At 36.9% G+C, this 27,148-nt stretch overlaps 1 protein-coding gene across 8 annotated transcripts in view; it reads left to right on the top strand.

Moving 5' to 3' along the window:
* Window positions 1-27,148, top strand: part of NRIP1 (nuclear receptor interacting protein 1) — a 101,084-nt gene that overhangs the window by 61,048 nt on the left and 12,888 nt on the right. The window contains exon 4 of one of the 8 annotated variants that reach the window (XM_045785446.2): window positions 25,450-25,548. The exons of the other annotated variants lie outside the window; for them this stretch is intronic. The gene's annotated coding sequence lies outside the window, so the exon portion shown is untranslated. The remainder of the gene's footprint in view (window positions 1-25,449; window positions 25,549-27,148) is intronic. 8 annotated transcript variants of the gene reach the window in all.

Below are 27,148 nucleotides of genomic sequence, written 5' to 3'. Positions count from 1 at the left end.
TAAAGAGTATAATAACTAATATAAGTATACCTTATATCTGATGACGACAAACATGTTGCCGATGGAGAGATACTTAAAATGCAATATCCTAACATCAGTGTTACAGTGTTTGTTCCCTTGAACTATTGGGAGCATAGCTACTAAATTAAACTTTGAGAGCATTGCCAGGGAAGACTCACACCCTCTGCTGGCATTGACACTATTCTCTCCATTCATGCCTTGGAAGTACTACAACGCAGTAACAGCGTGTCATACTGATTTTTTGTAACAAGCCTGACATTGCTTTGTTTTATGTATGTTCATTTTCACTATTCTGATTTTTTCCTCTCTTAGCAGTGTATCCATCATGTTAGATATAAGAAATTTGTAAATGTATGATGTAATTTTCTTTACCTGTTGTAATTTTAGTAAGCTGTATGTAATATGCATGAAGTTTGCGACTTCACCAGCTAGAAGCTTATTCTTAAAAAAAAAAAAAGCAAATTCTAGAGATTAACGTTGATGGAAATGTTTCCTTATTCCTAACCTATGACTGTTCTGCAAATCTAAGAGCTAACAAATAAGAGCTTTAAGTTTTACATTCACTACACTAAAATATGGGCAAGAAGAAAACTGACCTAAATTCTTTAATAAGTGCAATGGGAGGTTTAGTTTTGAGGACTAATAGCTGCCCCATCCTTTGTGATTGCTTGCTTACATAATTTGTTATGAAAGAATGCTTCTAGGTAAACCGTCTCTCCAGAAAGCTCGTGATTTGTTCTGTTCTGCTTGGGAAGGGTTAAGAGGAGACAACATCCTGTCAAAGACCTTGTTTTTAATTTTGCCTCTCACACTGGCACAGATCCTGCTAAGAGCAGCCCAGATTAGTTCGGAAAACCTTTGAAGAGATTTAAGATGTCCTTCAGCCAGTTTGAAGGTTTTTGTCTTGCAAATCCAGTACAAGGGCGCCCGCAGGCATCTCGACCCTTGCTGTGCTGCTGATGGCAGCTCAAGGTCACACTAACCCGCCCTGTGACATTCAACAACAAAAAAAAATTATGCGGTGAAACTGCTTCAGCGTTTAGCCAACCAACAACTTCCTCTAGTGAGGAACTGAGGAAGAAGTCTTTTTTTCCCCCTCTTTTTCTTTTTTTTGGGGACTCTGTGAATTTTTTGCTGTAGGAAATAATCCCGGATTTATGGTGTGTGTGATGACAAGGTCATTTCTTAATTAGAACACATGTAAAGAACAAAGCTAAATGGCTTCAAAACAGCTTTGTAGTTGATGGAGAGGATTTAAATTATTTAAAGAGATAGTCACCCATGTATGATGGAAGCTGAATTCTAAAGGCATTAACTCCTTCATTCCAGTCTACTTGCCATTTCTTTCTTTGAATTCTCATGTTTGACTTTAGAAGGTTGTGTTCTAATAAAAAAATGGGTAAATGCCCATTTTTTAACAAGGTGAAACATAATTTATGAATCAAATTCTTGGATAAACTTTTAATGGAGCAGTTTTTGTCCCATGACAGTTCTCTCCTGGAAATTTTATCAAATGATGTGATTGAGGAGCTGGGAATTATGAACTTTTCCCTCTGGCAACTGTGATTTATTTATAATGTGTTGGAGGGGATGAGCGAAGGGCTTTTTATTGCCTCACCTTGTCTCCCTCACTTTTGCCCATTTGTGATTTAGAATTCTAGTTGAGCAGCTTGTCCCTGCTTCTTCAGAAATAACAGCACAGATCTTTCAGGTTTCTCAACTCTCAGAGAATCAGTATAGGAAGATACTTGCTCTCTCATAAGGAAAAAAAAAACGTAGTGTTAGTTTAAAATGGACTTTCAGAAAGTTGTTTCTGAATAGACGCAACTTTTTTGAGGCACAATGAAGCCATGTCCATAAACACTGAGCCATATTGGATTCCCTCTCCTTTGTGGAGCTTATTGGCCCAATTTGGTCCTTCTTTGTTGCTTCCCGGTGCTGACTACCAAAGACATTCCTTGGACAGAGTCCAAGTGAATTGGCTTTCTACGCTTGAGACTTAATGCATATCACCTCTGTAGGAGCAGAATAACCTGAGTAATTTCTAGTTGATTTTTTAAATACAGTTCATATACAGAAGCACACATTGCAGTTATATACACAGAATCACACCGTGAACAGAAATTTCACATCAACGCAGTGATAATAGCATCACAGTTTTCTCAGAATTCGTACCCCGTTGCTTTCTTGGAGATGCTTCCCTGTGAGTGTGAGGAAAGTAGCATCAGGGCAAATACTTGGTGAAGGTGGGTAACACTTTAAGTGTGATTATTTGAACTGATATTTTAGGTTTTGTGGGCCACACTTAAATTTAAGTTTGAGGGGAATAACACGATCGATTATATAAGAACAATTTAGAGTTAACTAGACTTACTGTTCTGAAGGATTTTCTTCTAGTCAAGAAACAATTCATTTGGGTCTTCCATGAAAAGTAAAAAGGTATGTGGACTTTGAGGTTCTGGGTATTTTAAAGGATTTTAGGTTTGCAAAAACAAAATGCCAGAAGGAGAATCTATATGCAAGAAAATGGTCGGTGTGATTCTGCACATCCCTGCCCTTGCCTGGAGTCTGGTATGCCCTTATGTCATGTGTGACCCAGGCTCACCTGCTAGTGATTTCTAATTCACTGTCCTAATTCATCGATTTGTTATCACTAATTGTTCTTCATTTACTTCTGTGTAGTTTCCAGTACCTAAAGGGTTGAAAGGTTGCTGTAATTGGCACCCGCAGCTGCTCTTTCTTTTGACAGGGGATAATTTTGCAGCCTATGCTTTGTGTGACAGCTGCCTAATTGGGCATTCTCCCCTTGTAGCAAGCCTGCCTCCTCCAGCCTCCCTGCTGACAAATGGTGGTGGATTATAGATGAGGACACGCTGACCCATTCGACCTTGCTGAGACAGCGGGGAGGGGCCTCCTGCTACTTGAGGGAAGCTTTAGGTCATTTAGAGGACAAGGTCATGAGCCAGGTGGGGAAATGACATGATATCACATGACAGTAGCCTGATGACATGGTCAGTGTGTCAAGGACAAATGCATCAGTATCGATTAAACATTATTGCAATACTTCGTTGAAGGCCCTAGTATTTCTTAATTGTTCCTGCTGCGTTTTTTGGTTTTTTTTTTTTTTAAGAAAAGAGTGCAGAATACGACACGTTTTTTTAGCAGTGTTAAAGCATTTGTGTACCTGAAAATAGAACTGGTTTAGGAAGCCTCCTGTTAAGTTTCTTGGATTATCTAGAGTGTTTTGTCCTTAATTATTGCTTAGTTTGTAGCCCCTTGACTATCACTACTTTTCAGGAGTTATTTGAAAATTAAGGCAGGCAAAGTAAAAGGAGGTAATATGTGCTGTTAAAAAATATTTAACAACTTCTGTCATCACCCTACTCAGTGACTGGCATACCTTTTCACATTTGGAATAAAAGAAGAATAAGCCAAGTAAAAATGCCTCATAGAAAGTAACCTCAGTATTTTGAATTTATGAGCTCAAAATTACCACTATGCTACCATAATTATAAAGTGTTAAAGATTTTTCTTTAAATAATTTTGAGACCTGAAAATATTTTTTTTAAATAGTTTGTGGTTTTACTTAGTATGAAAACTTTAAGGTAAATGAAAATCTTTTGGACATCTTTTCACTATTGGTAATGCACAGGCTTTTCTTGAAGTAGACGTGAGCTACTATTACCTTTTCAAGTGCAAAATCTTAATCTTTGCTGAGTCCATTAACCCTATGTAAATACTTGAAAGTATAAGTCCGTGTAAACTGTATTGGATAGTCCAGTTTAGAAAAATGCCATGTTAGAAAAAACTGAACAGTATAATGCAGAGAATACTGATTAAGATTCTCATTTCTGGGAAAGCATAATTATTGTTGGGTACTGTTGGACTTAAGTCCCCAGTCCAACAGGAGGTAATTTTCTGCTCCTGATATAAAAAAATTTAAAAAATAAAAAAAAACCTATCAGTGGTAAAGTGTGATGAATTAGTTCACCGACGTAGGCACATCTGTATTTTCATGGCATGTGCAAGGGGTGTGTGTGTGTGTGTGTGTGTGTGTTTAATTTTGACCGTGCTGTGCATGTGTTAGCTGCTCTCAAGCCCTGACTCAAGCTTGGTGGAGGTTTAATCCTGTGCCCTTGTACACGTAGACTTGATTAGTAGTTGTGGTTATCTCAGCAGAAGACATACCGCCCTCCTCCTAGTATTGGTCGGGACCCGGGCATTGGGGAGTCAAAGCAAAGGAGAAAGAAAAGAGATTTTACATTAGTATTCTATGAAAGCCTTACTGTCTGCAGAACAAATTGATTGCTCCGGTGTACCTGTGCTTGGCACCACTGCTGTGAAAGAAAGGTAGGGTTGTAATCTGTTTTATTGTATTACATATTGTGACACTCCAGGAATATTTAACATGCGCTCTTTCTATGGCATGTGCTTTAAGTCTAAGTAAAGAGAAAGGAAATAAATGAATGGAAAGTATGCAAGAGCAGTAGGCTACAGCTTTGTTTACTTCAGTCCATGAGAGTTCATTCGAATAAGATAATTTTGCTGAAAGCGTCACTAGGAACATAACGTGATTGATAACGAAACCCTATAAAGTGTTTTGAGGCACTAATCTGCTTCACTGCTTGAAACGTGTCAGGCAGAGATGAAATTCAGGCTAATATTGTAAGATTTTAACCACAAAATGAATGGGAGAAGTCATGGAGAATCTAATTGGTTTAGGAAATGATTTTTAATTGTTTTTCAGTATATTACATTGTTAAAGGTCCTGCATAATGTGGTGCAGAGAATAAGAAAAGAGATTTTCATTTAAAAAAAAAGAGTTAGCCACTGTACCACCTTAAACTATATTAAGTAAATTAAGAAATATTTTATTTACTTTATTCTTTCACTAATTTCATTCATTTGTATAAACATGGTACTGTTCGATTTCTGTTGTAGGAAATTGAAACACTTTTTCAAGTTGGGTTTTTTTTTTTCAATTACGTGAATGTTTGTCAGATACTTATAGTGTAAAATTTAGGATTGCTTGGTATGAATTAAATAAATGTTTTGATATTTCACAAAATGGTTGAAATATCTGTGATTGGGATTTGACCCCTTGCCATTTTCAGGCATTCTTGAAATGTCGTAGCTGCACTTTTGAGGGTACCTATAAATCTGTGCTGGGAAAGGGAGAGGAGAAATTCCTCTTGTCTAAGCCTCTTGCCACATGTGAACTGCAGGTGCCCTTTGCCTCCTCCCTCCCCATCCTGATCCTTCGATTATAATCAGAACCTTGATTTCCGAAAGAGAGGAAGCAGAATAGCTCACTGACGGAATTAAAGTTGTTTTCCATTGTTTACTTCTGCATTCCTGAAATTAGTATATAGCCTTACAGTTTTTAGATTGCATTTCACTTCCGTTTAAATGTGTAATTGTTCTGCATATACTAATTTTAATTTTGTATCACAAAAACATCCTGATACAGAAGATTGAGGTAAGAAGAGGTCATGAACATTGGTCTAGACTTGCTCTCAGATACTTCTACAGAAAATGGGTGTATGGAGAAACATTTTTAAGCATTTGTTAAATAACAAATACAAATATACCAAATCCTGATGTGTTGAAATTTAAGGTTTTATTATCCGTAAAGGGAAGGGCTGTTTTCAAAGAACTTTTAAACTTGATGGCAAAATTAAGACTATTAGAGATGTTTTCTGTTGAATATAAGCCATCAAAATTGATTACTAGTGTATTCTTATATACTTAGTTTTGTAGTTTTTTCTTATTGAAAAAATGTAAATTGAGATAACATAGAGGAAAAATAAACCATGGAACTAAGAACCAGAATATTTACCAGAATAAAACATGTTTTAAACTTTTTCTAGTTTTAATTTTAGTTTTTAGTTTTGTAATTACTTTCCAAACTTTGAAAATTTTGGAATCTTTCACCTTCTCAAAAGAAATGCATGGCATGCATATACATAATGTTCGGCTAACTCAGAATGGGAAGATAGAGAAGGGAATACCAAATAAAAGAAATTGATGTTTATGTTTTCTTTTCTTGTTGTCCTCATTCTTCTTCTTTTGGTGGAGTGGGAGGTTGTTTTTTGTTCACCAAAGTAGCCACAATTCTTATTGTACCTGGCACATAGTAACTGCACAGTAAATATTTCTCGGTCAAATGAATAATGTTCAACCAACCCCCCCGACCAACACACACACTTTGTTTTTTCTCTCTTGTCTGTTTACAATTTCAATTTTTGCTGTGCTGACTATAGTGAGTCCTTACCATCAGCTTTTCTTCAAAGTATTCTGTGTTGAAGGAACAGGGTTTCATTGTTTTAGAACCAACCTAGGGACCATGTTTATAGAATTGTCTTACAGTCAGAGTAATTCAAGTGACTGCTTTACATTGTTCTTCCTCTGAGCAATGGACAGGGAGGTACAAACATACTTAGAGTTCTTCACTTCAAGTTGACTCCATCTTTTTTCTCATCTGCTGATCCATGATGTTGAATTTTTTAAAGCTATGAAATCTGTTTCTTATTTAGGTTCATTTTGTGTACATTATGCTTATTAACCAATATCAACAAATTAGTTTGAACATCCAAGAAAACTGCATGTTAACTTTGGTCAGAGATTTCTAGGTACATGAAACATATGGAGAAGACAAACGTTTAGCATGTTATCATGCCTGTTAATTTAGGCCATAAAATGAAAGTCATTCATGAGGACAACTTTAAATATGTGGGTGACAATTCTCTAAGCTCAGTTAATGAGTTAATGTTTTTATTACTTGGTGTCCATTAGCTCAGCTTAGACTCAGAGTTTCTAAGTAGTAGGAACCTTAGAAATCAGTTAATATAAAGAGTACATTTAACAAATGAGAAATCTCAAAATTGAACTCATATCCAAGTAGGATGTAAATTAAAGCAAACTGATAATATCATTTTATACACACACAAGAGTTGTGGATTGCTCCCCATGAATGTGGACCCAGTAAATTTTTATACCAGAAAGAGTGAGAAAATATTGATATCACTAAAAAAGACATTAAAAACTAGGAGCAAATCTTTATAATAAAATTATAGTGTCTGTATTAAAATAAATCTGTGAATGGCATAATCACAAACACATTATAGTCTATTGGTATTTGATATTTTATGGCAGTGTTTTCCTTTGTAGTGTAATAATGGCTGAGCAGAGAAAGAGAACAGCTAACAGAGACTCTTGCTTGGTAGTAGGAACCTCCTAAAGAGAAAGGCCAGCGAGGCATGGCCTCCTTGAAGCATAATTAAATGCTGAATTGGCAAATTTGAGAAATATTCTAATTGTTCTTGGAAACATTGGACCCCGGGGGATGGAGTTGGGGGTTGCAGATAGGTCCCAGCAGTGCATGTCAGACAAGTATCCAAGTTAAAGAATGAGAAGGTCTATCCAAAAATCCACGCCTGACAAGAGTAGACTTGCCTTCATCCACCTGGGCTGAAATTCATAACCTCATTTTATTTCTAGCAGAGAAATGAACGAGGAGCTAGAGAACTGACGGGAAACCAAATTGACCAAACATGGAAGTAGTGGGAAACTAGTAGGCTTTGGAGGTGTGGTTTGGGGACTTGGCTGTCTCATGCTCAAAATTGAAGTTTATATAAAGCTTACAGGTCATAGGAATTACAGTAAACCGTTTCTAAGCCTTTCTCTCCCATTAGTGGGGGGAAAAAATCTCCATTCCTAGCTCTTTGATTGAACAGTTGGGCCGAGCAAAGTTTACAAGCAACTATTTCACATCTCTAAACCTCAGTTTGCCCATCTTCAAAATGGGCATTATTATATATCTACCTTTTGAGGTTATGATGAAGATGAAATGAAAGGACACATGTATAGTGCCTGGACCATTATATAAATATTTGATAGTTTTTTTGTGTGTAGGGGTTTGTGTGTCTCAGTGTAAGACAGCCATGTCCTGTGCTAATATATTCTTTATGCTACTCTTGATAACAGAGGACCTGACGAGGTTACCATAAAATGATGCAATAGAACTTTTGGCTATTTCAGAATGAATGATACAGTCTTTTATATGCAGCATAGTGAAGCTATATATAAACTCTTATTCCCATTTTTTTACCTGTCAGTTTAGTCTCAGATTTCAACATTAAAAAAAAAAAGGGGGGTCTGTAATTTTAATATCGTTCCCTCTCAGAAGGTCAGTTATGTGACATTTATTTGCATTGACTATATTAAAATACATACAGAAACTGCATAATTTTTACTGACCACCTTTCCATGTAACAGTGTAAAATGCTGAAGTAAATCATCGATCTCAGTTTAGAATTATAGTAAATAATTTGGAAAATGAGAAGCTAGAGGAGAAAAGTTAAATTTGTTTAAATCTTAACTAAAAAGTTTAGTTTTCTTCCCGGGACACTTGTAGTTTCCAGATTCTTCTTTTCTCCCTTTAGTTGTAGGAATTACTTAGCAAGTTTAAAGCTTTCGTAGATCTTTAGGGGATCTAAGTGTACAAATGTGAATGCCAAATAAATTGCAATTAGCACAATAATTTCCCTGGAAACCACAGAAAAGAGAAATATTGGAAATGCTTCATGATTGATCTGAGTTTAAAACTTAACTTTTTCATTGGGTAGTGCTTGTAATTTTAAGTGAAGTCATTATTTCTTTCAATCTTTATAAAAGCACAAAAATCAAAGGATTTCTTGAAGTTATACCTTTTAAACACCTTTACTTGTCTTACATGATAAATTTAAGTGATTGTCTATGTATTTCTTATGCTGCAAGTTGCTTTTCAGCATGAGAGTTATGTGGTCAGAGAGAAATGAAGAATATGTGTAGATACCCACTTATTCAGCAAAAGTTAAGTGTCTTAGACATGCCTGTGGCAAACAGAGTAAAACTAATCCTTGTCCTCATGGAGCAATAATCACAGAGTAGTGATAGAAGACAGGCGTTAAACAAATATTTAAAAAGCAAGCAAGAAAAAAAGACTTACAGAAACACAAAACAGTTGTGTTCTTCAGGGTGCTTGAGAGGGCATAAAGCCATTGGGAAAGGCTTGTGGGAAAGGAGGTGACACAGAGACTGGGTTGGGGAAGGAGGCAAAGGGGCAAAGGAAGAGCCTTCTAGAAGAGGGAACCTCACATACAGTGATTAGAGGGCTAGAAAGAGCTGTTCTGACACCGAAGCTCCAGTGATGCTGTCCAGTGTGGTAGCCGTGAGCCACACAGGGTTTGTCGGAATTAAGATGGGCTCTAAGTGTAAAATACACACTAATTTAGAAGACTTGGTGTGATGAAAAGAATATAAAATATTTTAAGAATTTTATATTGACATCACAGTATTTTGGATATATTGGGTTAAATAAAATCTATTCAAATTAGTTGTACCTTTTTTTTAACTTTTGGAAAATATGGCTACTAGAAAATTTTAAATTACATTTTTGATTCTCATTATATTTCTGTTGGACAGCCTCTTAGTAGAGTGTAATGAGCAAGAGACTAAATGACTTGAGATAAAATTGGTTAGATTGACCGGAGCCAGGTTATACAGGGCGTTGCGGACCACAGAGAGGAATTCAGACTTTATTTGAAGTGAAATAGGAAACCATTATGGGTTTTTAGCCAAGGGGATTTACCTTTTACAAAGAGCATTGGCTACAATGTGGAGAATGTATTGGAGGGGGGCCAATTAGGAAGCTACTACAGTAGGGGACACACACACACACAGCTACCAGTTATCACAACAGCTGTCAGATAATGTTATATAAAAAATAGTCTCTGTAATCATAAATGAGTTTTTCAGTCTTACTGATGGAATTTCTTAAGCTATGGTTGCAGGCATGGGGTTAGGTTTACAGGTTTAAGAATTTTCTTTCCTCCGTGGTCATGGCATATTAAAATTCTTACAAAATTAAATCTCTACCAGCTTCCCAGAGCACTGAAATTCGTGGAAATAGTAATACCTCAGATCATGTATAGATTTAAAGATTTTTTAAGAGTTTTGACAAACCTGAAACATTTCTTAATACTTTGAGGTTCAAGTCATGACTTGATAATTTGGTGGAAGCTACTGACGTCATCGGTCGCGCAGGTCTGTGCAGCCACGTCTCCGGGAGCCTCGGATCTCAAACTTGAGAAGCTTCATCAGACTGCACAGCCTTTAATCCTCCCAACTGTTCTCTGGTAGAGTTTGTTCTCCCCGTCTGGTGTTGAAGAAACTTGAGATTTAGAGTGATTAAGCAAGCTGCCAAGGTTATAGGGTAGTGACAGTGGACTAACACTCAGATCATTCAGATGCGTGTTGTGACTTCCTCTTACCTGATTGCTCCTTTTGGGGAGTGTGTGCGTGTGTGCGCGTGTGTGTGCGTGTATGTGCGTGAGAGAGAGAGAGAATGCGAGTTAGATGTGTCCTTTGTTTCATTTGGCTCAGCAGCTGTATTTGTAGGACCACTATTTAATTTATATAACATTGGAATGATTCATAACTTTGGCTTTTTAGTGTTATTCTGTGATGGTACAGTGTTAGATCATTTTTGTAGTACTGAAAAAACCGTAAGACATGTCAATATAGTCTGGGTTTTTGTTTTTTGTGTTGGTTTTGGTCTTTTTTTTTTTTTTTTTTTTTGCTTTAGGGGGAAAAATACAGTTTATTTACTGTAGAATCTGCTTCCACTTATGAGTACATAGAGGACACCAGCCACAATACTGTGTACTTTGCTTGTTTAACGTCATTAAGTCCTTTTTACAGCCTTATTAAATAGGTAACATTATTTCCAGAATCCCAGAAAAGTTAGTATCTGAACTCAGATTCAAAGCCCAAATTCTTGGCTTCAGTATGTTACCCACTTTTTTAGGCGTGTTTGAAACAATTGTCCTCTCAACGGCCCTCTTACGGAGCGTTTACACCGTCAACAGGATTTTTCACTGTAAAAAGCAAAGGCCATTTAAACGTTAAGTTTTTAAAAATCACATTTCTTTAGCAAAATTAAAGTTGATCCAGGTGTTATCACTGACAAGGCTGATACTTTTCAGTGAACTAATAGTTTTATTTCCTTTAATTAAGTGAAAATAAGGGGGGGGGAATCGGGTAACGCTTAAATTCTCCCTGTAGTGCATAAAAATCTAGCGATTTACTTTGAAGGAATGATCTTATAAACAATAGGATAGTGAAATCAGTAGGCCCAGTACTGTGACTAAGCAGTGTCCTCTAACGTAGCGTACCAGCTCATAGTAAATACGTACTGTATGGTTCTACTTTAGATTTCTGAGTCTGGCAGGTAGGTAGATATTCTGTTAGTTAGCTATGTGGTGTCATATAAAAGGTTGTTGAAAATACTTGAGTATCCAAAACATTTGCAATATGGTACTAACTTACTTTAGTTTCCGTTACACTGATTGATTTTGGAAAGGATAGGTTTTGCCTAATTAATATAAAATGATATTAAAACAGCTATGTAAATCATCAGCAGTATCTGCTAGAGAGAAGGGGACACAGCTAACAGTTCTTAAGGACTTGCTGTATTGGGTGTTGTATAGATGTGACGCGGTCTGCACAGCGGTCCCTTTAGGGAATTGCTATCCCGCGTATGAAGCCGAGGCTCAGACAGATTTACCCGGAGTTGCCAGTGGATGAGCCCCAGTGTGGCTGTGTTTGCAGCTCACGGTACGTTTTATAAATGAAAATTGGGAGGAATTTTTGATGATACGAATTGTTTGAAGGTGTAAAAGAAGCTCTTTCCAAAGTGAACTGTGGAAAATCTGACTCTTAGATTTTCTTCATTTTAAATTATTGACATTAAAAGCTGGAAGGATTAAAGTGGTGTCTAGTCCTGTGAGTAGCCAGTACAGTCAAATAGTTCATGGAGTTTAGTTTCTCAGTCCTTTTTTTTTTTTTTAAAGATTTTATTTATTTATTCGACAGAGAGAGAGACAGCCAGCGAGAGAGGGAACACAAGCAGGGGGAGTGGGAGAGGAAGAAGCAGGCTCATAGCGGAGGAGCCTGATGTGGGGCTCGATCCCAGAACGCCAGGATCACGCCCTGAACCGAAGGCAGATGCTTAACCACTGTGCCACCCAGGAGCCCCTAGTTTCTCAGTCCTGATTTTGTGTTGTTACTGGTCTTGATTTTTGTGGGTTACTTCCAATTCTCTTTTGTCCCCAGGTCCATCACAGATAACACAAAGGTATAAATACTTAACAGTGCAAAATACAAAGATTATCTTCTGCAGCTGTAGAAGTGTTTTTCCTGTTGGCATTTTTTTTAATAACTAAAAACTGGTATTGAACAGATTTTAAGGAGGTTTAATCATTTTTAACCCTTTTCAGTCATAATTGTACTGAGATTTGACTAGTATCAACTATCTGATGACCATTTTCTTGATTATGTAGTTAAGAGTAGAAATTCAGGGCACATTCTTACTTAGTTTTGTTCCAGTATTCAGGCTTTAATGTATAATTTTGTTCTTTCATTTTGCTGGTTATACACAACTCCACATGACCCTTTTATTCTGACATGTGTTCCAACCAGTTTTACTTCATAATGTTTATGCTATTGAATAATATATTTAGAACAAAAATATTGTTAAATTTGGGGAATTTTTTTAGTACACCGTAGATGTTCTTAGTATATTGAAGGAGTGTCCCTCCCACCCCCTGGCTTTGTGTCATCTTTTCGCGAGTATTCCTATAGTATACATACCTTTTGGGAGGGTGAGGGGACACCGTACTTTTAGTAAGTCAACTTTGGTCAAACTGTTTTATAGCAAACCCATGTTTGCGGTTAGATATTTTTGTTTTGTTTGTTTTTTTGTTTTAGAAAACACTAAGTCTTAAAAGTTTGAATGGCATTCTCTTATGTAAATGGATACAGAAACTTACCAGCCATTTCTGTGAGTACATCCGAAACCACTGTACTCACTAAAGCTGAATTTGTAAGTTAAATTGTTTAACTGTTGTCCTTGCCTCTGGAATTTATTTCAAAAATAGACTGAGTTTCTTTAGGTACTGTAAGATATTCAGAATAGAGGAGAAAACATTTGTCAGAGAAACGGGGCAAGTAAAGGAGAGGAGGAAAAATTCTTACAGGAAAAGAATCCTGGATGAGGTTTCTTACCATCTCAGATGTAAATGGACAATATTTAGAGATTCTTCCACTTTAATAGTGGGACTATTTTGGCAAATCTTTGTCACATGCCTGGACTCTAGAGTATGTTGTGGGGAAAGTAAATGGAGCAATGGGTACCATGTCTCCTCTGATTATGATATGCATAGAAGAGTCTATTAATTTTTTATTCTAGTCACTTTGAAAATTTGGTATCATTTATGCAAGTATTTTTATTTCCTTTTGATATCCATGACAATTATCTCTAAAGCGCAACTGCAAAAGATTTGGAGCAACACTTACAAAAGTCTCCCTTTTGTGAGTAAGAAAGAAGATGAAAGAAGGCATTTTATTCCATCTAGAGTGGGAGTACATACTTACCCTCTGAAGGGAGCATCAGTTCTAAAAGATGGAGAAGAGGAAGAAAGGCAGAGTGATTAGTCTTAGCTGTACTAAGAACATTCTCAAAGAGGTCTTTAAAATAAGGAGCTGAAATAGCTGGAGCCTGGGGAGATGCAATAGAATCTTAAAAAGAGGATCTTGTTGAGGCTTCTCCTTTTAAATGAGTAAGGTGAGGCACAAACGGATAATAACACAAGGTCACTTGTTTTCCCCCAAGTATGGGTTGTAGCCCCGGAGTTCCAGGAGCTGGTCCAGATGGCCAAATTCAGTATCTTCCTCCGTTGACCCTCCCCTGGTCCTGTAATAGGAAGAGGCATTCTGTATGATGTGCAGGAAGGAATTGAGGGAGTAGTAGTTGGAGAACTGTCACATTAGAACCTTCTGCCTCTTTTCTTATTTATCCCACCATGGAATAATTGTTATTTCCGACTCTTCCTTTGGGCAGTTATTGTCAAAACATTTTGGCTGAGGCTGTAATCTAGGACCAGGAGCCACCAAAGTTTATTTAAGAATTGGAGACAGGTGGAAATCCAATAGTTGACAGCAGCAAATGAAACAAGAGAAGCCTCTGGAGCCCTTAGGTGCAACCTGGCCTTGCCCGACCGAGGGTAACACTGCTTCCCACCCAGCTTCAGTAACGCAGTTTGACCGCAGGCACTGTCACGTGTGATGCTGCTCACGTTAGATGCCGCACCCATTTCCTATTAGGGACGGGGCATATTCTTCTGGCGATGGTAGAGGTTAGCTGAATCAAGATCCCCTTATCTAGTATTTTGCTATCTAGCCCTCTGAGCAAGAACCATCTGGTCTTTGCTTGCTTGCCAACTTCAAAATAACCCATCTACCCACCCTTAGTGCTTGGTTCTACTTTAGGAATTCATTTTCCACATCCACTCACACATATAGCTTGAATACAAGTGTCTTCCTTAAGATTTTATCACCTCTTGTCTGATTCCTACTGTAATTCCCTGGCATGGACCCTTACCCTTCACATGAAGAGAAAATACTCCGATTGTATACTGGGTAAAGACATTCCCTCTAAGCTCGCCTTTTTTCAAATGTCCATTCTCAAGGCCTTGAACCTAGTTCAAGGCTCATCATCTAGGGCTTGGACAACTCTAGTCTGAGTCACAGTTAGGCATTAATACTGCATTATTAAGTATTAATAACCCACCCTGTCCCACTCCTATATCCAGTTCCCAGCATAGAGAATGTGACTTCCCCGTCAATACCAGGAGCCGTTGCAGTTCTGAATACCAGCAGCATTGATGAGTAAAACAAGTAGAATTAATTTAAGACTTGAGAATTAACAGATAGAAAAAAGGAGAGAAACTAAACCACTTGAAGAGGGAAAAGGTGGAGGAGGCAGGAAGAAAGGAGTGGGAGGGAAAAAATATATGCGTAAGAGCTGGAGCAACTCTTAACTATTGCCTTAGGCTAGTGGCGCTAGAATCATGATTTGAACTCACATGATGCATGTGAATCTAACTCTGAGTCTTAGGAACTGCTCTTGAGTTTAATAGTCCAGATTTGTTGTCACCTTAGCAAAATGACAGAGTGGAAGTCAGGAACATGGACAAGGAAACAGGCTACCGTGCTCTTTCATGGTTTCCTTTTTTCTTGATTAAGAGGGAGATCAATATTCTGTTTTACTTTGAATGTGAAAAGAACAGTAAGTCTTTATTTCCTTTCTAGTGGCCATGTTTTAAATGAATGACTCTCATTTTGCATATGAGAAGTCATTTTTGATGTCAGAAAATTTCAATCGCCTTTGCCCCCCCACACACACACGCACACACAGAATATATAAGTTCATGTAGATTCAATAACTTCACAGTCAGTTAAACTGCTTGGCTTATATGAAAATAAAGATTTATCTACTTTCAAATTTAATAGAGTAGAGGGAAAATGATAAAACAAATTAAACTGTAGAGTTCTTCAACATCAGGAAGTTTCACACAGCTGCAGGGATAACTTGACGAAAGGACATGTTCAGCCAGATGGCCTGTGCTGGCCTCCTTCCCATTCCTGCAAAAGATATGTTATTCACTCCCAGGGTAGCTCAGGGAAAGAGCTGATTATGGAATTAAAACAACCAATGTCCAATTAACCCCTGTTTTGGTCAATGTTTCCTACACAGTTTGGATAATTGGCATACTTTAGTTCCGTCAAGGGAGGCAGCTGGTTTATTGGTTAGTTCAAGCTCCTGGGAATAAGAAATTTGAAATTCTGTTATCAGCTCTGCCCCTGCAAACTCTAAGAATGACCTTGGACCACTTATTTACCTCTTTGTGTCATTAGATTTCCCCATTTGAAAATTGGAGATACGTGTTGCTCTTAGACCATCCACAAGGTGAAGGCACTGTAGGAAAAGTAAGGGAGATGTTGTTCATATTTGTAGAGGTCTTTAAGACCATCGATAAAGAGGGACAGTTTGTCTTCTATAGTGTTGTTACAATATCACAAGGACGCTGCGATTGCACAGGACAGAGGCCCGCTCAACAGAGCTCACGTAGGGGGGATTCACTAGCGACATGCAGTAAGCTCTTCCGGAACCCAGTGATACGAGTGCGTTGCACCTCCTCGAAGCTGGAAAACCATTCAGCAATTCCTGACCGTCTCTTCTTTCTTCCCTTTGCTTTCCTCATCTTTGCTTCTCTGTATGTGCCTACTTCATTCCTTTCTTTCAGCATACTGACTCCTTGGTATTGTCATCTGTGCAAAGTGGCCTCGTTAAAAAAGCAACCCAAAACGAAGGTTTTCCGTCTCGTTGAATTTCGGATCCCAAGAGAAGAAATGAATTGATCCATTTTCCTGTGCTTAGTGGACTGGGAACAGATTCTTCAAGAAAAAGGTCTAGGAAAGAAAGAAATGATAGGTATCTTTTGTACCTAAAATTACTCTTTGGTTTACGGAAACATGTCTTATAAAATATTGCAAGATTTAAGAATTAATTAACCAGGTTATTAAATTATTTTACGGATCCAAAGTATTTTTTTAGTTTTTCAGGAAATATAGAGAATATGTTAAAGCATTCAACAGATAATTTTGAGTGCCTCTTACCAGGCACAAGGTACAAACACAAAAGACAATCTCAATTCTGAAGGAGCTTTATGTGCAGTGACCAGCAAATGAAGAATTTATTTATTTTTTCAAAACTCTGGTGCTATGGCCATGACTAATAGAATAGTTCACATTAATCAAGTCCTTAAAAAATACCAGATGTTATACTAAGTGTTTTACGTACGTATTTCATTTAAGACAACAGCTTTGTGAACATTGGGAACCTGACAGCAGCTTTATGAGGTAGATATGAGATTCCTATTTTACAGCTGAAGGACCTCAGCCCCGAGGTGGGTAGGTGACTGACCAGAGTCACCTACTGATGAATTCCAGAGCCAGGAATCCACAGACTGTTCTCTGAATCACTCTGTTCTGTGGTTTTTTTCTAATAAGAACAGGAGACTCAGGACAACAGAGATAAGATTTTGGAGTAGAAAAAGGAGCCCAGAGTTTTCAGAGTGCTATCAATGTATTTGCTTTGCCAAATGTTTCCAGATTCACTCTTGCTCTACTCTGTGACACTTTTACGTACTAATAGGAAAGGCTAGAACCGAGAAGACCCGACTCCGGCTGGGACGAGCTACTTAATGGCCTGTTTAACCAATCACTCAGTTGCTCTTAGCATTAGTACCTTTGTTCATTAAAATGTGAATTAGGATAATATAATATTAACCAACCCCGCAAGGAGAAACGAAGGAAATACATCTTGGTGTTTCATTTGAGGAGGAGATATGGCTTAAAGCACTTGGGGAAAAGCAGGGCCTTTTTAATTTACAGTAAACAACGCAGGAGTCCACAGTTCCTGGCAGAAAGCTCCCAAGAGCTTTTTAGACACTGCTTGGGCCAGCCAGAACTTTGTGAAGAATAGCATCTTTGGGGCCCCTGGGTGGCTCAGTTGGTTAAGTATCTGCCTTAGGCTCAGGTCATGATCCCGGGGTCCTGGGATCAAGCCCCACCTCAGCTCCCGCTCAGTGGGGAGTGTACTTCTACCTCTCCCTCTACCCCTCCCCCCCGCTCGTGCTCTCTCTAGCTCGCTCTCAAATAAATAAATAAAATCTTAAAAAAAAAGGAATTGCATCTTTGTATCACCCACCACAGACTGGAGCCCCAGAACATTTGTCTTCTTTTGTTTGTCCTTTGTTAGACTCCTGGCAACAACGGAATTTAACTATCTTATCTAGAACTTAACAGGGTGATAGACTTAGTGGAATATGGGAGCTCTTTTCTCGTGTTTGAAAGATAATTGAAGGATTAGCCTTGTTTTCTGAGGCCTCTAAAGGACCAGCTATCAGACTAAAAGGAGACAGATGATACCCCAGTGCAGGGAAGAATTTTTATACTATTGCACTTGTGCAAATGTGGAATGAATTCTCTCAATATTAGGTAGCCTTCACTGAATGCCTGCTTTGTGCCCAGGCACTGTGCTGAGCAGTCTATGAACACTGGCACATTTATCCCTCACAGAGTTTCTGTGACATAGGTTTTTGCACATTTATAAATAAAACTTCCAAGAGTAGTTAACTTACTCAAGGTCAAACAGTTTACTAATTGGTAAGAACAGTTTGGTAAGTGGAAGAGCTAGAAATTGCACCCAGAGCTATCTGATTCCAAAAGATACCACCTTGGAAGACAGTCCATGGTCACTGGAGGTTTTCGGGAAAAAACTGGACAACCAGAGTTAGCAAATAGGTAATAAAGGGATGTAAGCATTCTATGGAATGATTGGTTAGGCAGATGACCTTTCACTTCCCTTTTAATCTTTGAATTCTAATCCTGTCGTGTATGTAGAATCAATTTGCAAGACATACTGTTAGGAAAATGATAGCTGATGGTAGAGTCATTATAGGGAAGTAGGTTTCTCTTTCTAAAAATTAGCTTTCCTTCCCATTTTATACAAGTTCTAACAATTTGTTTTCCCAGTATTATGCAGACTATGAGGTTGGTCAGTTTGGCTGTGAAAAGAAGTCATTAGGCCAAGTGAATAAAGTGCCAGGAAAAAAAACAACACATTTTGTAATGAATGACAAGGAAATTTGATTAGAAAGTTCAGTATCTTTAAGACAAATGACGAAATAGCTTTTGGAATACAATATGTTTTGTTTTTATAGTATTTTAAAGAGTGGTTTACTGTACATTTTAGAAAACTTGGGTTTTCAGAATCTTACCTGTCTATATCAAAGTGAGATACTTTTTGGACCCACGTGACTTCTTAGCCTCCTCAGACCTGAGAAACGTTATTTAGGTTTAACACCATGCGAGGAAGCAAGAAGAGACCTGAAGTTTACCCCTTCAGCGTGGGCAAGAGGGGTGAACGTCCAAATTTGATATCACTACAATAGCACCATGTGGGTAGGGTGAAAGTAGGGAGGGCACAGCAGTGACACGTTGGCTTCCTGCATCAGTATTCAAGACCTGCTTGGATAATGTTTGTTTTTATTGAATTGGTTTTTAGTTTTTCAGGTTTAAGTCTTCAAAAAGTAATTTGATTACTTTTACATACTCTAATTGAATCACTTTGGTAGGATATTGTTTTCATTTAGCCAGACATGGTAAAAGCTCACACTTAAAGCTCTAAAGGTTTAAATGAAAAAGATTATCCTAAGACTACAGCTTTGGCCAATTTGATTTAATCTTTATCACATAATTTAAAGGGCTCAAGTTCTTTACTATATGATGATTATCTACTTAAGTGATTGATTGTTAAAATGGGCATAGAGAAATAGTTTCTCTATGGTTGATACAGTATAAGGTTGATTCAGAAAGCCTTTCTTTCCCCATTTTATCATAACTTTATTTAGGATTTGATTTGTCTGGTTTTGGGGAATAAATCTTTCAATGTATTAACTTCATTTCTTAACACATCTCCATCATGTGAAAACTTAACAAAGTAATATTTTAATGTTTAAATAGGTTTTATTCGATTTTCTATAGAGTGTAGTTTGAGAGGGGGAAAAATGATAAAAAGCTTTATGATACCAGTATTCTGAAACATTTTCCCATTCTAGATATAGTCTGTGGGCATATTAGATCTTATAAACCTTGACGGGAGAGATACTAATTCGGTGACTATGATCAGTTTTTTTTTTTTATATAAACAGATGTTGAAATAAAGATCTTCTTGTGAGAACTAAAATCTTCTAAATATATAGATAAATTTCTAAAATGTTTAAATGTTGTATTTTTCTAACAGAATACTAGTCACACTGTCTTCCAAACACAGAACTTTCTGCATGGGATAAAATACTTTATTTTTCTATATTATTTTTCTTGAATTTTGTGATTTTTTGTAACTTTATATTCAGAGTGGAGGGGGAAAAGATATCTTGAATATAAAACCAAATATTGTAAATAGCATTATCATATCATCTTAAATCTCTTTAAGATTTTGTTTATTAATTTGTCTGAGAGAGAGCACGCGGGCGCCAGCGTAAGCAGAGGGAGTGGCAGGCAGCTGGCGCCCGGCTGAGCAAGGAGCTGGATGCCGGACTCGATCCCAGGACCCTGGGATCATGACCTGAGCCAAAGGCAAACGTTTAACCGACTGAGTCACCCAGGTGTCCCATATCCTCTTAAATCTTAAAGTACCTTAGAAGTATGACCCCTCATTTTACAGACCCAGGCTCTAAGAGTTTGACTTGTTGCCTGTTCTACTGGGAACACTACCTCTGTCCTGGTGCTGGGACGTAAGGGTGACAAAGATGGAATCCTTGCCTGTAAGTCGTTTACCCTCTAGTTGAGGACCAGGCATAATCAAACCAAAGTACAATTTTTCAGTGAGACGACTGAAAGATTGACTGAGGGCTGTGGAGTCCCAGAAACGAAGAACTGTCCTCAGCCTGTGGCGTTCAGGGAAGGCTGTCCAAGGAAGGGGTGAGTCCTCAGCTGAGGCTTACGGAGTGAAAGAGATGTCTTATTCCTTTAGCTTGATTGTAGGCAAATGGCGCTTATTTTATGATTCAAAAATGCATTATCTGATGTATTTTTGCATCTGATATATTTCATGAAATGAGGATGATTGTCGGGACTGTGTGGGTGAATGGGGGAAAGGGCACCGACCAGAAGCTTCTTCACTCTTTACATTATTTCTCCCACTGTTACGTGATATTCATGTGTAATGACAAGAATTTAAACATGAAACAAATTATTCATTTTATAAATGCTGTAATTGAAAGCACGTTAGGGACCAAAACAACAAAGCAAAATATAAATAGTAGGAAATATTGACGTAAGGATTTCAGTCATTGATGTTAGAGTTGACCAAACTACTAAGCATAGAAGTGACCAAAACAGTGTACGTGTGCCATTCCACTATCATCATGCTGTCAAAACAAAGAAAAAAGATACACGTGATAGATTGAGATGCTCATAAAGCTAGAGTATACGATTTTTTATGTAAAAGTGTCTTAATTTTATTAAGTAATGCTAATGGTAGATAGTAGTGGTTGTTTTTAAGGATCTTAATTGCTAAAGTAAAAGTTGTTCTGAAATGTTTTGGGGCCAGTAAGTGAAGTCAGAAAAGCCCTGATTTCTATTCCTACTGTCCTTCTTGTTTCTTCTCCAGCTCAAGAAGAGCCTTCTAAAGCCTCCTTACTACCCCGCCCCCCACCTCAGTCTGTTCTCCTGCCTGAGTGTCAGGGGCCCCGGCAAGGGCCTCAAGCAGACTGTCCCTGCTGCATGGGCTGAACAGACTCGAGACTGGGTAGCAGCAAAGCTGGGGCTCAGATTGGTAGTGACTGCCTATAGTCACTGAGATGATTACTGCAAACATTTGCTTACTTACATGCGCAGATGAGCAAAAGATAGGTCAGGGGAAAGTATGGGTGGCAATTTCTTCAATAAAAATGAAACCGTTTAAATAAATAGCCTATTGACAGAGGGAATGCCAGTAGCTTCATATTTTAATGTTACCCTTTAATATTTAAAGACAGAAATTCTCCAGGTACATTGTGCATACTCTTGTTTTTTGTTTATTAATCCCCTGGGGTGAGGCCCTGTCTTCTCTTTGCAGATATCGTCATGATGTCTGTCTGCCCCTGGATTGTGTCTGTAGTGATGTTTCTTTGCCTGAGGCCGACTAAAACTCTTCAATCTGAAAAGCTTTGTATTCTGGGTCAATATGGGCAAGAATGATACCGTGATGTTTACCATTTCTGGAAAATCAAGTCAGAGTCCATGGACCTTTCAGAAAGCAAAGCAACACTTTCATCCAGGCAGCGCATAAAGAAGAATGTAAATTTTGATTAACTGATTAATTAATTGATAAACGATTCCTCTAAATAGACTTTAATAGTGTATCTTATAAGGAACTGTATTTGTTTTAAAAGAAAATAAATGTCAGTAGATTTTTGTGATCAAATTTTGTTATACAAATCAGTATCCATTACTAGTAATTTTTACTATACCCACAGTCTTTTTCTGCCAGGTAAAAGGAAGTTCCACTTTGTGTGGTATTTAATTTGATACATATTTTTTTCTTTTTACTTTGTTAGTGAGAAACCCCAATCTTTCTAGGATAGTACAATTCTGGTTTTTCCATTTAAACCTATTTTAATTATTTAAAAATAATTTTGCAAAATGAAAATCTGGTAATTGAGAACATTTACATGTACATATATCATAATTTGCAAATTATACAAAGCTACAGCAGGTGATACTTGATTTAACAAGGAAAGCTTTTACATTATAAATTTACCCCAATAGCGTTATGTATCCTTAAAAATGATGATTTCTTGATCAGAACACTTTTAGTAAGAACATTCATCATATAATTCTTGGTTCATAAATGTAATTTAAGATAAATTCAATACCTTGTTTGAACAGCTAAAACAAAAGGCATGGTTTTGTTAGATAATTGCACTGTTCAATAAGATATTCCATTAAGAATCACTTTTATTGCTGTTGTCAGTAACAAAACTTTCTTCTTATAAGTATAATTTGGAAGTTATCAAGGAAGACTATGGATACATTCTAAAATTTTCCTGGTTGAACCAATGTTTAGCAGTTAAATCTGTGTATTTGGGAAGAAGTGTCCCAAGCTATTAGGGAATATACAATTAATTTTCATTTCAGCTGGTACAAAGGCATGGAGGGTGGGGGACCATGGAATGATTCAGGGACCTGCAGGTTAAATTAATTTCCAGTTGTCACATCAAATCAGTAAAAACAAATTAATATGCAAGCATACACATGCACATACATACACTCATAGAAACTTTTAATTCTGAAATACACATACATAAGTTTCTTCTCATGTTCTGTGATCAGTGCAACATTTTAAGCAGAATATGCTTTATAACAGAAAGTGCATGAAGATCTTGTCTTCAAAGATGGGGAACATTTCTAAAACAGAGTGTACCCTGTGAGTGCAGAGTATCTGGTAAGTGTACTTAAAACCCCAGGAGCTTTGATCAAATGCCAGCTGTTACATCAGTTCTGTTGGTAATCTTTCTTACTGATCTGTGACCTTGACCTTGTGCTTGTATCTGTATGTCAAATCTATTTTAGGGGTGGGGAGACCATAGTTGAGTTTAATAGGATTTATGCTCCAATCTCAAAGGATGTCCCAGTGTGTGTGTGTGTGTGTGTGTGTGTGTGTGTGTATACACACATACATATGTATCTACATACACACACTGTAAACAATTCCAGGAGAAGAAAGCACCGTTTTCCATTATATTTTGTATCTTGATAGGGATTGGAAAATATTATGCTTTTGAAAACTGACAGAAAGTACCAGATACTTTGAAGAGCTATTGAAAAAGGTTAAGAGAACCTATACCTTCTGTTTATTTTATATTTAAACCTTTTTTTCCCACATTATGTGCTACCAAAATAATTTGTTAATGAGTGTTCTGTGTTTCTTCGGAGAAACTGTTGTTTCTTCAAGAACAGTAGGAGGCAGTGAACAGACATTAATATTAACGCTAAATAAACATCCTATGTATTCTTTATCGTATAATGATTCTCTTCTAGATTTTTAAAAGTTGTAGTTAGAATTCGTTTTAGCTAACGATATTCTAATTTCTATTTAAAATTAATTTTTTTTAATAAACTGTAGAGGCAGAGTAAAATCGATAGTGGATTTTATTGGATCTGAGTTATATATATATAAGCCCTTTGAGTCTACATAAGCCTTCAGAACAAAGAAGCTCTTCTTTATTTTGCTCTCAGTTATAGGGGATATTTGTTTCTGTTCCCAGGACAAATAATTGTCCTCTCTCTCATATGCATTTATCTATGTTATCAAGGATCCTAAATCTTTACTGTTGCATTTTATTTAGTACGTAGTCTTTGTGAGATAAGCCCAAGCTCCAATTTGAATATTAGCTCCTATTTAGCTTTTAAATAAACATCCGTTTGAAATTCTGCCCCCCCCTTAAAGAAAGCAGTAAAGATAAATAATTTGGGGGATATTGGATGGGCAGGGTGTATGGTTGTTTCAAAATCATTCCCTTCCCTCAGAATTCACTAAAAAAACTATAACGCATATTGGCCAGGACTATTTCCACAACTTTATGATAGCATTGTCCTCTTTCTGATTAAAATGCTTGTCATTTTTATCAACTACAATCTGATAAGTTACTTAGAACCATAGAAATAAAATTGTAGAGTTGAAGAGGTCCTCAGATACATGTCCTTCTGTTGAACGCTTGAGTGAGTCGAGCACTGGTGTGTCCTGGTGAGTCTTTTACTAGGGAATGTGAGTGACTGTATTTTACTCCTATGGAAGCTGCTGACAGCGAGTTAAAACTGATGGACCTGGAAGTTAAGAGCAAATTTGGCCTTGGGCAAAAATGTGTAAGTCCCTCAGGTTGCATTGGAGAGCAATCTGGACAGCTGTTTTACTCACTGTAGTGTCAGTGGCTTCGGTTACCAATCTCTGAAGACTATTTACATCTAAAATGAGAACCCCTGGGAGAGAGCAAAAAGCTCTTATGTTCTCATTTAATGTTGAGGCCCCCAGTTGAGCAAAATGTTTTTAGATAAATTTATTTTCCTGGCACCCATCAAGTCGTACAACCACACATCCATCTTTTGATAAAGATACTACTACAAATAAAACTATCTTGGAATTCAGATTACATCAAGGGACATTAATAAATATTTATTCCTTAGTTTCAATAAGAAATATATTCTAAGAAATGAAATTTTAGGCTTCCTCTTTTACTATGCCCTTGTTATTCCCTTGGAAATGGCAGCAATTGAATGTTTCTTTTCTTTTTCTTCCTTAATTTTTTTTCAAAAACTGACTTTTTCCCATTTTTGTCACTGATTTATTATGCTTCTATTGTAGTGGTAGTCAGTCTGTTAGATTTAGTTTTAATAAAGCCATGTCGATTTACATATAATTTAAGGTAGAATAAAACAATAGTTAACAATAATTAAAAGAATAACAAATGATATTTGCAGTTTTTTAGACAAAATAGCTCAGTTTTTCAAATGTTTACAAATGCTTAGAATTGTTTTTCCAGTTAGAGAAATAATTGACATACATTACTGTAAGTTTAAAGTATACAGCATAGTGGCTTGATTTGCCTATACTGGGAAATGATTACAATAGACTTAGCTATCTTCCATCTTCTCATGCTTAAGTACAATTAAAAAAAGAAGAAGAAAGGTAAAGAATTCTTCTCGTGATGAAAACTCTTAGGATTTACTCTCAACAACTTTCCTATATAGCATGCAGCAGTGCTAGCCGTAGTCTTCGTGCTGCATGTCACATCCCCAGGACTTAGTGTGTAACTGGAAGTTTGCGCCTAAACCACCTTCCTCCAGTTTCCCCTCCCCCAACTCTCTGCCTCTGGTAACTATTGGTCTGATCTCTTTGAGTTTGTTTTTTGTTTTATTTTATTCTGTTTTGTTTTTTAGATTCTACAGAGGAATTGAGATCATATCATATTTGCCTTTGTCTGACTTACTATTTCACTTATCATAATGCTTCAGAGGCCGTCCATGTTGTCACAAATGGTAGGATTTCCTCCTCTTTTTATAGCTGAGTAATAGTCCATCGTGTGTGTGTCTGTGTGTGTGTATACATCTTCTTTATCCAGTCATCCATCAATCCATAGACACTTAGGTTATTTCCGCGTCTTGGCTCTTGTTAGTAATGCTGCTGTGAACAGGGATGAAGATATATTTTCAAGTTAGTATCTTTGTTTGCTTTGGATATATTCTCAGAAGTAGAGTTGCCAGATCATATGGTAGGTCTATTTTTAATTGTCTGAGGATCCTCCATATTGTTTTCCATAGTGGCTGTACCAATTTACAAACACACCAAGAGCATACAGGGGCTTTTTTCTCTACATCCACACATCAGCATTTGCTATCTCATTCTAACAGGCATGAGGTAATATCTCATTGTGGTTTTAATTTGCATTTCCCTAATGACTAGTTATGGTGAGCATATTTTCATGTACCAGTTGGCTTTTCATGTATCTTCTTTGGAGAAATGTCTATTCAGGTCCCTTGCCCTTTTTTAAAATGGGTTATTTGGGTTTTTTGCGGTTAAGTTGTATGAGTTCTTTATATTTTTGGGGTATTAACCTTTATCAGATATATGGCTTGCAAATATCTTTTCCCATTCCACAAGTTATCTTTCACTTTGTTGATGATTTCTTTTGCTCTATGGAAGCTTTTTAGTTTGATGTAGTCTACTTGTTTAGTTTTGTTTTGTTTTAATTGCTTGTGCTTTGTGTTAGTGCTAGGTGTCATATCCCAAAAATCATTACCAAGACCCATGTCAGGGAGCTTTATTCCTGTGTTTTCTTCTAGGAATTTCATGATTTCAGATCATACTTTAAGTGTTTAATCCATTTTGAGTTAATTTTTGTGAATGGTGTAAGATATGAGTCCAGTTTTATTCTTTTACATGTGAATATCCAATCATGCCAACAACAGTAATTGAAAAGGCTGTCTTTTCTCCATTCAGTATTCTTGGCTCTTTTGTCAAATATTAGTTGACTGTATATGCTTGGGTTTATTTCTGGGCTCTTGATTCTGTTCCATTGGTCTGTTTGTTTTTATGCTAATACTATTTTGATGACTATAGCTTTATAGTATAGCTTGAAATCAGAAAGTGTGAAACCATTGGAATCTTGATAGGGATTGCATTGAATCTAGAGATGGCTTTTGGTAGAATTGACATTTTAACAGTATTAATTGTTCCAATCCATGAACACAGGATACCTTTTCATTTATTTGTCTTCTTCCTTTTCTTTCATCAGTGTAGTTTTCAGAGTAGAGATCATTCACTTCCTTAGTTAAATTTATTTCTAAATATTTTGTTTTTGATGCTATTGTAAATAGGATCGATTTCTTTTTTAGAAAATTTATTGCTAGTGCATAAAAATGCTACTGATTTTTGTATGTTAATTCTGTATCTTGCAGCCTTGCTGAATATATTGATTACATCTAACAGTTTTTTGGTTGGTTGAGTCTTTAGGATTTTCTATATATAAAATCATTTCATCTGTAAATAGAGACAATTTTTGCTTCTTCCTTTCTAATTCTGACACCTTTTATTTCTTTTTCTTGCCCGATTGCTCTAGCTAGGACTACTAGTACCATG

Source organism: Ursus americanus, chromosome 4, assembly GCF_024610735.1.
Source record: "Ursus americanus isolate L20-20 chromosome 4, mUrsAme1.1.p, whole genome shotgun sequence".
Classification (NCBI taxonomy): domain Eukaryota; kingdom Metazoa; phylum Chordata; class Mammalia; order Carnivora; family Ursidae; genus Ursus; species Ursus americanus.
The sequence above is the reverse complement of the archived record's forward strand: the minus strand, read 5'-3'. Positions and strand labels throughout refer to the sequence as shown.